The sequence below is a fragment of the Penaeus vannamei genome, chromosome 28, assembly GCF_042767895.1.
Source record: "Penaeus vannamei isolate JL-2024 chromosome 28, ASM4276789v1, whole genome shotgun sequence".
Classification (NCBI taxonomy): Eukaryota; Metazoa; Arthropoda; class Malacostraca; order Decapoda; family Penaeidae; genus Penaeus; species Penaeus vannamei.
In genome coordinates this window covers 16,828,114-16,840,613 of record NC_091576.1, presented here as the reverse complement: position 1 = coordinate 16,840,613, position 12,500 = coordinate 16,828,114, and the positions used below count along the sequence as shown (strand labels likewise).

At 38.9% G+C, this 12,500-nt stretch overlaps 1 protein-coding gene across 2 annotated transcripts in view; it reads right to left on the bottom strand.

Moving 5' to 3' along the window:
• LOC113803245 (rho GTPase-activating protein 18) overlaps nt 1-12,500 on the bottom strand; it is a 256,236-nt gene that overhangs the window by 61,791 nt on the left and 181,945 nt on the right. For both annotated transcript variants that reach the window (XM_070141879.1, XM_070141880.1), the window contains exon 2: nt 11,675-11,711. The gene's annotated coding sequence lies outside the window, so the exon portion shown is untranslated. The remainder of the gene's footprint in view (nt 1-11,674; nt 11,712-12,500) is intronic.

Genomic DNA, 12,500 nt, shown 5'->3' with positions numbered 1-12,500 from the left:
ATACATATATATATAGAAAGAAATGCGTATGTATGTATGCATATGTATATAATATATATATATATACATATATATATATATATATATATATATATATATATATATAATATATATACATTTATTAAATCATGTATAATATACATATATATATATATATATATATATATATATATATATATATATATATAAACATACATATATGTACATATGTATAGTAATCAATATGGTCGCTTTAACATTTCTCATCACTTACAGCTTTTATTTCATTTTCTTATCACATCCTCACTTTCTCCTACTCTTCCTTTCCACTGCACTATTCATTAAGACTTTAAATTCACCTTTCTATCCTTCCTCAATTTCTTTCTTCAAAAACTCCTCAAGACAAGAAAGTCACATCCTTCTTTTTTGCTTCCATTTCCTTCTTCATTTTTTTTTTTTTTTTTTTTTTTTTTGACAAGAAATTCACGTTCTTCTGTTTTCCTTCCACTTCCTTTTTCAACATTTTTCTCAAGACAAGAAATTCACATCCTTCTTTTTTAGCTTCGATTTTCCTTCTTCAAGATTTTTTTTAAGACAAGAAAAAAAGAAAAAGAAAAAAAAAACTCCAAACACAAATGAATCACGAATATACAAGCCCGTGTCAAGAGCGTGGGAAACCGAACACCTGACAGAAACAATAGGATTGTAAAATTAAATTAAGGCCACGAACAGTTATTTGCCAATCTCGTCTTTTCGCGAAAGTAATGGTTGTAAAAATGGTGATAAAATAATGATGGTAAGAATACTAATCATGATGATTATGATGACAATAATAATGGCGATGATAACAATAATGATGACGATGATGATAATAATGACGATGATGATAGTAATAATATTGATAATAACAATAATGAAGATGGTAATGGACACTTAAAGACTGAAAATAAATTCATGACGTCATATTTTCCAGACACCGATTACCTGAAATAAAAATGAAAAAGAAAGAAAAATATACGAATACGAAAAGTGACAACGAAAAAAAAAGGAAAAAAATCTAAAACGACGAATGAGGAATATGTATAAATATATGAATTATTAATAGTGAATCATAAAAGTGGAAACAGAACCTTTTGAGTTGGACTTTAATCGACTTGTCTATCACGACTAATCCTACTCCTACTCCTCTCCCTCTCCCTCTCCTACCCCTCTCCCTCTCCAACTCATACTCCCATCCCCTCTCCCTCCTTTCCCTTTTTTTTATTTTTCTTATTGCTTTTTGCCACTGGTTTTATAACTCTTTCGTGTGCGTCGCAGCGTTTGGCTCGACCTTCGCCGCTTGGACGAGCGAGGGGGAGCGAGGCGAGGGAAATCAGTGAATGGCGTGGAATGGGTAGAAGCGAGAAGCAAAAGGAGGAATAATTAGTGCGAGAAAATGAGAGAGGGAAAGGAAGGGAGGTAGGGAGGAGAGAGAGAGGGAGGGAGGAAAGAGAGAGGGAGGGAGGAAAGAGAGAGGGAGGGAGGAAAGAGAGAGGGAGGGAGGAAAGAGAGAGGGAGGGAGGAAAGAGAGAGGGAGGGAGGAGAGAGAGAGGGAGGGAGGAGAGAGAGAGAGAGGGAGGAGAGAGAGAGAGAGGGAGGAGAGAGAGAGAGAGGGAGAGAGAGAGAGAGAGAGAGGAGAGAGAGAGAGAGAGAGAGAGAGAGGAGAGAGAGGAGAGAGAGAGAGAGAGAGAGAGAGAGAGAGAGAGAGAGAGAGAGAGAGAGAGAGAGAGAGAGAGAGAGAGAGAGAGAGAGAGAGAGAGAACTTGCAAAGAACGAAAAATTCGCGGTGAGAACGAAGAACGAGGGAAAAAATCACACAAGAGGAAAGTACAATAAAAAAATAATAAAGTAAGTGCAAAAACGACAAGGAAACGAGAAAGAGAAAAGAAGAAGACCGATGAAAGGCTTTAAAAAAAATCCAGAGATATAGGGTACACACGAAGGGAACTGAGAGGTGGGGGGGTTAGATACACCTGTCACACCTGTCAGTCACGACCTTCTGTTGAAATGCGCTATGTTAATTATGTTTCCAGAGTAAGAACATGCTCTTAAGGTCCCTCTCCCTTCACAAAAAAGTATCTCAAACGGGTTCTGTTAATTACAATATCATAATTAGCGACTTCTCCACTGTCTTTATGCTCTTAATTTCACAGTGAAGAAAAATATATTCAAAATTGTTGGAATAGAAATAAACGAGAGAGAATTATATGCATGTTCATATCCAAACAGCGAATGGCCTATATAAAGTAAATACATAGATAAATACACTGTATACTGCACATGCATACATACATATATGTGTATATCGATACACATTATATACATATATATATATATATATATATATATATATATATATATATATATATACACACACATATATACATATATACATATATACATATATATATATATATATATATATATATATATATATATATATATATATATATGAATGTGTGTGTTTTATGTAGATATATGCATACACACATATGTGTATATGTATCTATATATATACATATGTATGTATACACAATGTATGTATATATGTATATATATATGTGTGTGTGTGTGTGTGTGTGTGTGTGTGTGTGTGTGTGTGTGTGTGTGTGTGTGTGTGTGTGTGTGTGTGTGTGTGTGTGTGTGTATTTATGCATGTGTGTATATACATATGTATGTGAATGTGTACACATCCATATATAAAATATACACACGCACATACTAGGACGAACAGACACGCAAGTGCAAACACACTGACCAACAAACACAATCCATTGACCCGCAATCCTTCTCCAACACACCTCCCAACGCTGCCCCTTTTCTTCCGCCCGTAATATTTTCTTCACCTCTGATATTTCCTTCATTAGTTCTCCGGGCAGGATCGGTCTTGGGCAAGAAGGGCCTCGAGAAAGTAATTCCTAGTTTCGCACGAAGTTGTGAAACGAATTTTAGCGAAAGGCCACTGAACCCCAGGGGAAAAAAGGAGAAAAATAGTCAAGTGCAACATAGGCCTATTTACATTTGTAAAATGCATACCTTTACCATATATACAATATATGTATGAACATATGTACACAATCTACCTATTCATCTATCTATCTATCTATCTATCTATCTATCTATCTATCTATCTATCTATCTATCTATATATATATATGTATATATATATATATACATACAGATATAGATATATATATATGGTAAATTCCTCATTCCTCATTTCCCCTCACACAATCCTCACACTTTTTTCAAGTCATGCCACACACACGAGGCTGTGATAATGACTGCTCTGAGGAGAATGTTCACAATCACTAACAGAAGGGAGAAAGGGAAGGGGAAAGAGGGTGCGGGTGCAAGAGTGGGGAGGGGCAGGGGAGGAGGGAATGAAAGAGGTGGAGGAGGAAGAAAAGAGAATAAGGAGTCGCAAGGAAAAGAGGGACCAGTAAAGGGATAAGTAAAAGGAAGATATGCAAGAGTAAGAGGAGGAAGAGAAGAGTAAAAACGAAGAAAAGAAGACAAGGAAACACAAAAGAAGGCAGAACAAGAGGAAGAAAATAAAGGAGTAAGAGGAAGAAGCATGAAAGAGGGGGGGGGGGGTATTAGGAGAATGTCTCGATCCACATTCAACTCTGCGCTGATGGTTCAGAACTTGAGACCGTCACCGCTGGACCCCACGTTCTATAAATTATCAAATAGACTTCGTAATCTTATCCATGTCTTTAATTATGAAGAAGACCTAACACCGAAAATCGTCAATGACATCCCTTACTCTCTAAACTTACTCATTCTTGATTGATAACGTTTCTACGTCTACTATAAATGTATATGAGGTGTCGGCACGTACAAATCCTGCGTGTACTGCCTGACTTTTTTGCAAAACATTCGCTGGTGACGTAGTAGCGTTGATGGTCATTTTTGATCATTTAAGAATGGTGATAGTGATAATATAAGTGGCGATAATGTCGATGATATGTAGATAGTGATCTGCATACACAACTTAAAATATCAACAGGTTAAGAATAAAAATAAATAAATTCTGGAAAAGTCAGTATACGAGAAAAGAACGATAAAAAACAGCGGAAAACAGCAAAATTAAAAACAAATAAGAAAAAGAAAGACAAAAATATAGAAAAGAAAAATAAGCAGAGATTTTACAACTAGGCACGTATCCCTTCCTCTACCTCTGCCTACGAGGGGGGGGGGAGAGGAGGTCACTGTCACCCAGGCAGGAGACGTGTGTTCCGCGCGGTGAAAGTGAACACCAGCTGTAGGAAAGGGGGCTCAAAGGGGTGCCAAAGGGAGACCAAAGGGGAGGATAGTCTTTACGAGAACGGACACACACACGCGCACGTGCGCATCTCGCTGTTCTGTTCGTTTCCTGCTCGCTAGCTTAAAGGTCGCTGAGGTCGTTGCCAGCCACGAGACGACTAAGTCAACTCCGCCTGCCTTGCCCGGGGGAGTTGGGGGTTCGAGGGAGGGAGGCGAGTTGGGGGGAAGGAGAGGGAGAGGGAGAGAGGGAGAGAGAGAGAGAGAGAGAGAGAGAGAGAGAGAGAGAGAGAGAGAGAGAGAGAGAGAGAGAGAGAGAGAGAGAGAGAGAGAGAGAGAGAGGGAGGTAAAGGGTAAGGGAGAGGGAGAGGGAGAGGGAGAGGGAGAGGGAGGGAGGGAGGAGGGAGGGGGGAGGGAGGGAGAGGGAGAGGGAGAGGGAGAGAGAGAGAGAGAGAAAAGAAGAGGAAGAGTAGGAGACTGAAAGAATGAGTAAGACAAGAAAGGAGGGAGACTGAAGACGGAAAGAGAAAAAAAAAGAGGAAAAGGGGGAGAAGGAAGACAACAGGAGGAAAAGGGGGAGAAGGAAGACAACAGGAGAAAATGGGAATAGCATGAAGGAAGAAGAGGAGGACGGTAGCAGTAATGCGTGCAAAGGGTAAGCGAAGAACAGCATTCGGAAGTGACCAGCGGGTAAGAGGGGTGCGTTCTGGGGGGGGGGGGGAGTTTTTTCTCTCTGCGAGTGTCGAGGAGAAGGGAGTGGCGATCGAACTAGTTTTTTTGCTTAAATATTTTAGGTTGCTGCTTTAGGGATCTGGAGCGAGGGAGCGGTGGAGGAGCAACGTGGTCGTTAAAAGAAACAACTGTGCAACACTTATTGGTGTAATCTTTTAAGTATTCATGACTAGGTTCCTCTGGATGCCTGTCTGTCTATTTAAGTCTGTCAGTCTTCGCCATGTTGGTCAGTTAATCGCACGCTTATCCAACTCGAACATGTCCTCTTTCTTTTCTCTTTTCTCTATCTTTTCTTCTATTCCTCTCCCTCTTCTCCCCTTTTTCCTCTTCTTCCCCTTCCTCTTTTTTCCTTTCTCTCACCCTCATCGTGACCAACACCGAAATCAGTCTTTTGCAACTTCAACAATGACTTCACTCTGACAACAGGAATTTGGCCATATCTTGAAGCTTGCATAAACGTCAGTGTGGGGGAGGGGGGGGTACAGGCGATGGCAGTGGAGAGGAAGGGGAGGGGGGGGGAGGGAGGAGGAGGAACGAACGGAGAGGGAATGAGAGAATATAACACTGCAAGCCATTAATTGTGTGTATGTCTCGGGCTCGCGTGTGTAGACGTGCGTGTGTGTATGGACATGTTCATGTGCGTCAACGCGTATGTTTGCGTGCGCTCCTAGAGGTCATGTGGTGTTGGGATGAGGAAATATACGTCCTGTTATCAGGGGGGTATTTTCTGGGCAATAACCTTTTATCTCATTCTTTCAACTGTAGGTACATGAGACTCAAGTTCGAAAACAGATATGATAACCACGCAAAGAAGACCAAAAAAAGGGTTGAGACCTTTCCTAACGGGATAACTTCCTCTATTCTATGGGTACGAAGATAAACACAAGAGTGCCATTATGGACGCTCTTCGGGGACGCTTCTCAGCTGACTCTCTGAAGTCTTTTAAGTCAAATGAAAGGCGATTCGAGGACCACGTGACATGCCTCAAGACGCTCATGACGAAGGACTCCACCCTATTCTGATGCGCCGTCGTCGTCTTCTTTTGTTTTTCTTCGTCTTGATTTTCTTTTTTTACTTCTCTGTCATCGTCTTCGTCGTAGTATTCAATGCTTCTTCATTTTCTTATTATTATTGTTGCTGTTATTTTTAATAATTATCATAATTTCATTATTATTACTTTCTTATTATTGCTACTATTGAATTTCCTGCATTTCTACAACTTCACCTACCCTGTTTCCCTTCTCCAACCTCCTTTTTCCTTCTCGTATGCCCTTTCCCCATCCCCTCTCCTCCTCCTCTGCCCCATCCCCCCTCCTCTCCCTCTGGCCTTTCCCCATTCCCTCTGCCCTCTCCTCCTCCTCTGCCCCTTCCCCATCCCCTCTCCTCCCCCTCTGCCCTTTCCCCATTCCCTCTGCCCTCTCCCCATCCCCTCCCCTCCCCCTCCGTCCTTTCCCCATCCCATTGTGACAATAACCTTTAAGTGGGATCCGATCGCCGTAACAACAACGCTAATGACCTGCTCTGACCTCGGGAAATTTCATGAGGCCTACACACAATGCTCCTTCTCTCAGGGACCGGATCTAGGAATTTTTGGGGTGGAAATTTCCCTTCTCTTTATCTGTTTGTTTGCCTGTATATGTGCTTGTGAGTGTGTGCGTGTCTGTCTGTCACTAATTTTCTCCTTCTCTCCCTTACATCATGGTAAAATATTCTCTCCTTCTGTCTCCCATGATCGTGGTAAAATTTCATTTTTTTTCTATCTCGCTCTTTCTTTCTATATTTCTTCCTATCTTCCTTCCCTTTTTTCATTACCGGAGTGAAATTTCCCTCTTCTTTCTTTCTCTTTATCCGTAATATCTATTATCTCCTTTATTGTCTTCCGTCTGTCAAGGTCACCTTCCTTCCCTTCCCTAACATCATTATCTAGTATCTAGTGTTCATCGTTCCCTATCATTTGTTTCTTTTTCTTCTTTTTTTCTTTTATCAATCTCTCTTTATCAGTTTTTTTAGTCTACTTATCATTGCCCTTGGCTCTTGGCCTCTGTGCTTCTGCCTCTTCTTCTCTCCCTTTGTTCTTCCATTGTCTATGCCTCTTCTCCTCTCTCTCTCTCTCCCGCTCCTCTCGGGCTCTTCTCCTCTCTTTTCCTTTCCCTCTTCCATTGCCGCTGCCTTTCCTTCTCCTCTCTCTTTTGCCCCTACCTTTACTATCTCCCTTTCTCTCCTCTCTCTCGCCATCTTCCTGTCTTTGCCTCTTTTTTCATTCATTTCTTTTCCCACTCCCTTACCCTTTGTTTCTCTTACTACTACTACTACTACTACTAATACTAATATTACTACAACGACTACTACTACTAATAATAATTGCAATGTTAATAATAACAATGACAATGGCAATAATACCAACAGTAACAATAATAATAATAACGACAGCAGTAATAATAATAACAATAATAATAGTAACATTATTTTACTATTATTATTATTACAACAATAATATCGATAACGACGATAACAATAACCTAACAGTATTAACAGCAACAATAATAATCTAACAATAACAATGACAGCAGAAAAAGTAAAAATAATATCAACAATGACAGAAAAATAGTAAAAATAATATCAACAATGACAGAAAAATAATAAAAATAATAACAACAATGACCAGAAAAATAGTAAAAATAATATCAACAATGACAGAAAAATAATAAAAATAATAACAACAATGACCAGAAAAAATAGTAAAAATAATATCAACAACAATGATAATGAAGGAACGAAGCAACAATAATAAGGAACATATGTATCAGAGGCCCTTTTCGCTAAAGCCCTGGTTGAATATTGAGTGATGAAGGATAATGATTAAGGAAGGCAGGGAGAAGGGGAGGGAGCAGGGGGAATGAACGGATGTGGAAAAGCAAAAAGAAGGAGAGAGGAGATGATAGATCTAACTGGAAGATAGATAAATATAGACATAAATATTTATAGAAAGTACGTCCAACTACCAATCATTAACAGCACATTCTCTCTCCTCTCTCTCCCCCTCCCCCTCTCCCTCTCCCTCCCTAAAGTTTTTTTTCGCCTTCCCAAAAATAAAAAGAAAAGTATGACAAGACACTGTTTACGCAAGGGGCGAAAGCGTGGCTGAAGGGAAACAAGAAACAAGTACATGTCGAGGAAACTGTTGTTGTTGTTGTTGTTTTTTGTTTTTGTTTTTTTTTGACTGATGGTTGCGACATACAAAATACCCCATAAACTAAATCAGTGATATCAGTGATAGATAAGGATATAGTAAAAACACATAGAGAATGAGAGATGCGTATGTATGGATGTCTGAGATGAGAAAGAAGCTCCCCCCCTCCTAGACGAAGCCACTGATCCAACCTAACCCAACATTTGTTCTAATACCTTGAAAAAAATAAATTCAAAACCTTACCTACAAAGCCGCCCGCATGCCCCCTTCCCACCCCTCCCTCCCCACTCTAAAACTCCTCCCCCTCCCCCTCCCCCAAATTCTTTTATCATTATCATCCCCCAAACAAAGGGAGCTTCACAACCGCACACCACCCGTATCCACGTCCTAAAGAGTTTTAAAAATCTCACTCATCAACACGCCCTTCCGAGAAATATGAGTAGGCCTACGATAGCGCTGTAAGACGATCGGATATATAGGCCTATTTCTTTCTCGGAAGACTTGTGCAGCTGATGCGCCCGATTATAAAAATTCAATAGGTCACACATGCCAGTGATATTAGGCCTATCTTCTTTATTTCTATACTCATAATCAATTTTGAGTGAATCGTTATATCGTTTTCGTTATTGCAATTATCATTCAATGCCATTACTAGTGGTATTGGAATCCTTATCTTTCTATCGTTATACTGGTATCATGTCATTTTCATTATCACTGCTAGTATTATCATTATCGTTGGCATTTTACTCGATATGCTGCTATTTTCGTTATCACTATTGGAATAATCATTAGGATCATTGTTGGTAACATTTCCATTGTTATTATTAAGCGTAGCACTTGTTGTTCTTGTTACTGATATTGTGTGGGGATTTACAGTACTTTTCTTGATTATAAAAAAAAACATAGTAAAAGAAAACAAACTTATCCATTTATATTTTACACATATTTACACTGTTAGTAATCAGAAAATATTTACTCTGCTAGTAATCAGTAATGAAGAAAAAAATAAGAGAGCGGATTATCATTTTACAGGTGAATGGATGAGTCACCATGTAGGTTATTCTATTACAACGATAAACACCAAATAACTGGATGAATAAAGAGTCATTTACGACCCAAATTATAATAATTTTCACAAGAATTTCCCAGTAGGCCGACCGTTAGATTGGAAACTATTCACTGAACATAACGGGTTTTATTCGCATCCCAAACTTCGTATCTAATCTACCGCACTTCGAACAAAATACGATCACACAAAGAAGTGATATACTTTCTAAAAATAAAAGTGAAGAAGAGAAAGCAAAAAAATAAACAACGATGAAGAAGATAAGAGATAGAAGAAGAAACATAAAGCACAAGAAAATCACAAAAGAAAACCAAACACCTCATTATGTTCCTTTACACACACACACACAAAAATCCAAACCCAAGCAAGAATAAATAAAAAAGAGAAGCGCATATTTACCCCTAAGGTGAAGTGGCTTTGCGAGTTAATGCCATTGGCCCACTTTCCCCGCCCTGACATCACAGCTCCCGGGTATCACGCAATGTGTCAGCGGTATCAGTATGGCGTCCGCATTACTTGTATTCTCAAACTGGACTTCCTGTTATACTTTCGAAGAGGGAGGGAGGGAGGGAGGGAGGGAGGGAGGGGGGCGAGAAGAGGGAAAAACAAAACATGCACATCTATGAGATTGTGTTTATAACGTATATATATTTTTTCTCAAGTCGTGAATGTCTCTGTCTCTTTTCATTTTTTTTTTCTCTCCTCTGCTCTACTATTCTCTCCTATTCTCCTTTTCTCTTCTCTAGCTCTCTCCTCTCTCCAGTGTGCCGATCAGCTGGTGGTGCAGTGTTGCCATTCAAGTTTCCCTAGCGACAAAACCACAACGGATAATGCAATTCTTAAGGCGCTCGTGTGTGTCTCGGCATCCGGTATGCAATCACGTATTACAAAACATTATTGACCGGGAAATTTTACCGCAATATCCAGTCTCGTTCGTGCACTGTAAATTCGTAATCAATAACGAAAGAAAAAAAAACGATTTTAAAGATTTAAAAAAATGGAAGTATGTATGTAACCCTCGTACTTCTTGAGTTTTTAGATTTATTTAAGGCATGTATCCCCCTTTTTTGTCGGTTAGATACACATGGCGACTTGGCATGAACTGGGGCGTAAGAACGATATATAAAAAGGCAATACAGTGCTCTCTCTCTCTCTCTCTATCTCTCTGTCTCTGTCTCTCCACAGACACGTTAAATGCCGTCCACTGCACATCAGAAAGCTAATGCAGTCACGTCCAACAGGGTACATTTTTTATTTTCCTGGAATAACATACTTATACACTTCATTTAGCTAGAAACCTCAGGAAATAACAACAGAAAACAAAAGAAAACGCTAAAATCATTTACTTTCCAGCCTAAATGTGTGTATGTGTATATATATATATATATATATATATATATATATATATATATATATATATATATATATATATATATATATATATATATATATATATATATATATATATATATCTCAAGATGTCTACATAAATTTCATAAAGAGTGTACACACACATTATAATGCTGATTAATAAGAATAAGAATAAGAACAATTATAATAGTCAACAGTCTTATTTAAATAAATAAACATAATATTCAAACTATGAAAATCACATTACAGAAAATATATCTTCAACCATCGAAGTTCTCACAATGCGCGTCGCTCACACCAAAGGAGGCTTATTGTGTGTATGCGCGTGTGTCAGTGGGCGTGTGAAAATAGGCGTGGGAGGAACAATTACGCCCACGGTCAATTGGACCTCCTGTTCACGTGAGGCGGGATTTTTTCTTCTTTCTTTCCAGAAGTTAATGGAGCGTAAAACCTTTTAAACTTTCAATGTCGACGGGCGTTTTGGTTGTTTGTGATGACAGAAAACGGCGCTTGCAACGAAGGCAGACTATAGTATTTTTCCTTTACTTATTTATCTATATACTTCTATCTGTTTATTAATCTATCTATCTATCTATCTTTTCATTATCATTCATATCCGCTAGAACAAAAAAAGAGGTGTGAAATGGCGGTTCTTGAATGAAATTTGTATAAATTATACATATCTACATGAAATATTATATAATAAACATTTGGATCACAGATTTCAAAACCGCCCATTCTCTCTCTCTCTCTCTCTCTCTCTCTCTCTCTCTCTCTCTCTCTCTCTCACACACACACACACACACACACACACACACACACACACACACACACACACACACACACACACACACACACACACACGCACGCGCACGCACACGCACACGCACACGCACACGCACACGCACACGCACACGCACACGCACACGCACACGCACACGCACACGCACACGCACACACATATCAATATCGAAATGTAATTATATGTACCACTACTTACCAAACGAAAACTAGACCAAGGGAATACTCACCAGTTATGTTCAAGGTAAATTCGCCATTCTTGAAAGCCTGGAATATAAATAAAAATAAATAAATAAACATAGAAAATAATTTCAATATTCACATTTGCAGAAAGTCGTGCACCCTAAATACCCTACATATTTATAAAAAAAATCGACCCAGAAATTCTCGAAAAGTATAATTCCAAACAAATAAAAAATGTACAGAAGATTCAGACGTGTCCAAAAAAAGAAAACGTTTCAGACCCAGACACATTTAGAGGGAAAACTCAGGTAATCTTTTTGATCGTCCATGATTAGCCACATTTCACCACAACAGATTCTGCTCTGTACGTCATATCCCAATATCAAATATCTTCTGTGTTGTCCGTCTACAGTAAAACAAACCAAGGTTCATTACGGCTCAATTATGTGTTGAATGTATAATTACGACTCATAAAATAAAGAATTGTAGATTTACAATAACCAAGTCAGACTATCAGCCAAATGCGATTTCTTACCATTAAAGTTAATTATTTGTAATCACTCTCGTTCTTCCAGTTACAACAGCGTAATTACCACAGCCCTATGTATTTCTATTCATCACAAGAACAATTGCCATAAAATGAATAAATATAAATAAATGAATAGTAATTTCACCAACGCATGTCAGTAACTTTTCCTCTTACGATTCCACCTTCTCGACCCACCCCCACCCCCCTTCACAAGGACTGACCAATGATATTCAAAGTGACGACATAGGCCCCTTTCTGACGTCACTCGTCACGTCATCATTACGTCATACAGAGGAATCTCGTATTGTTTTCATTTGCCTCGAGGCCTCCTTAAAAGAGAAAAC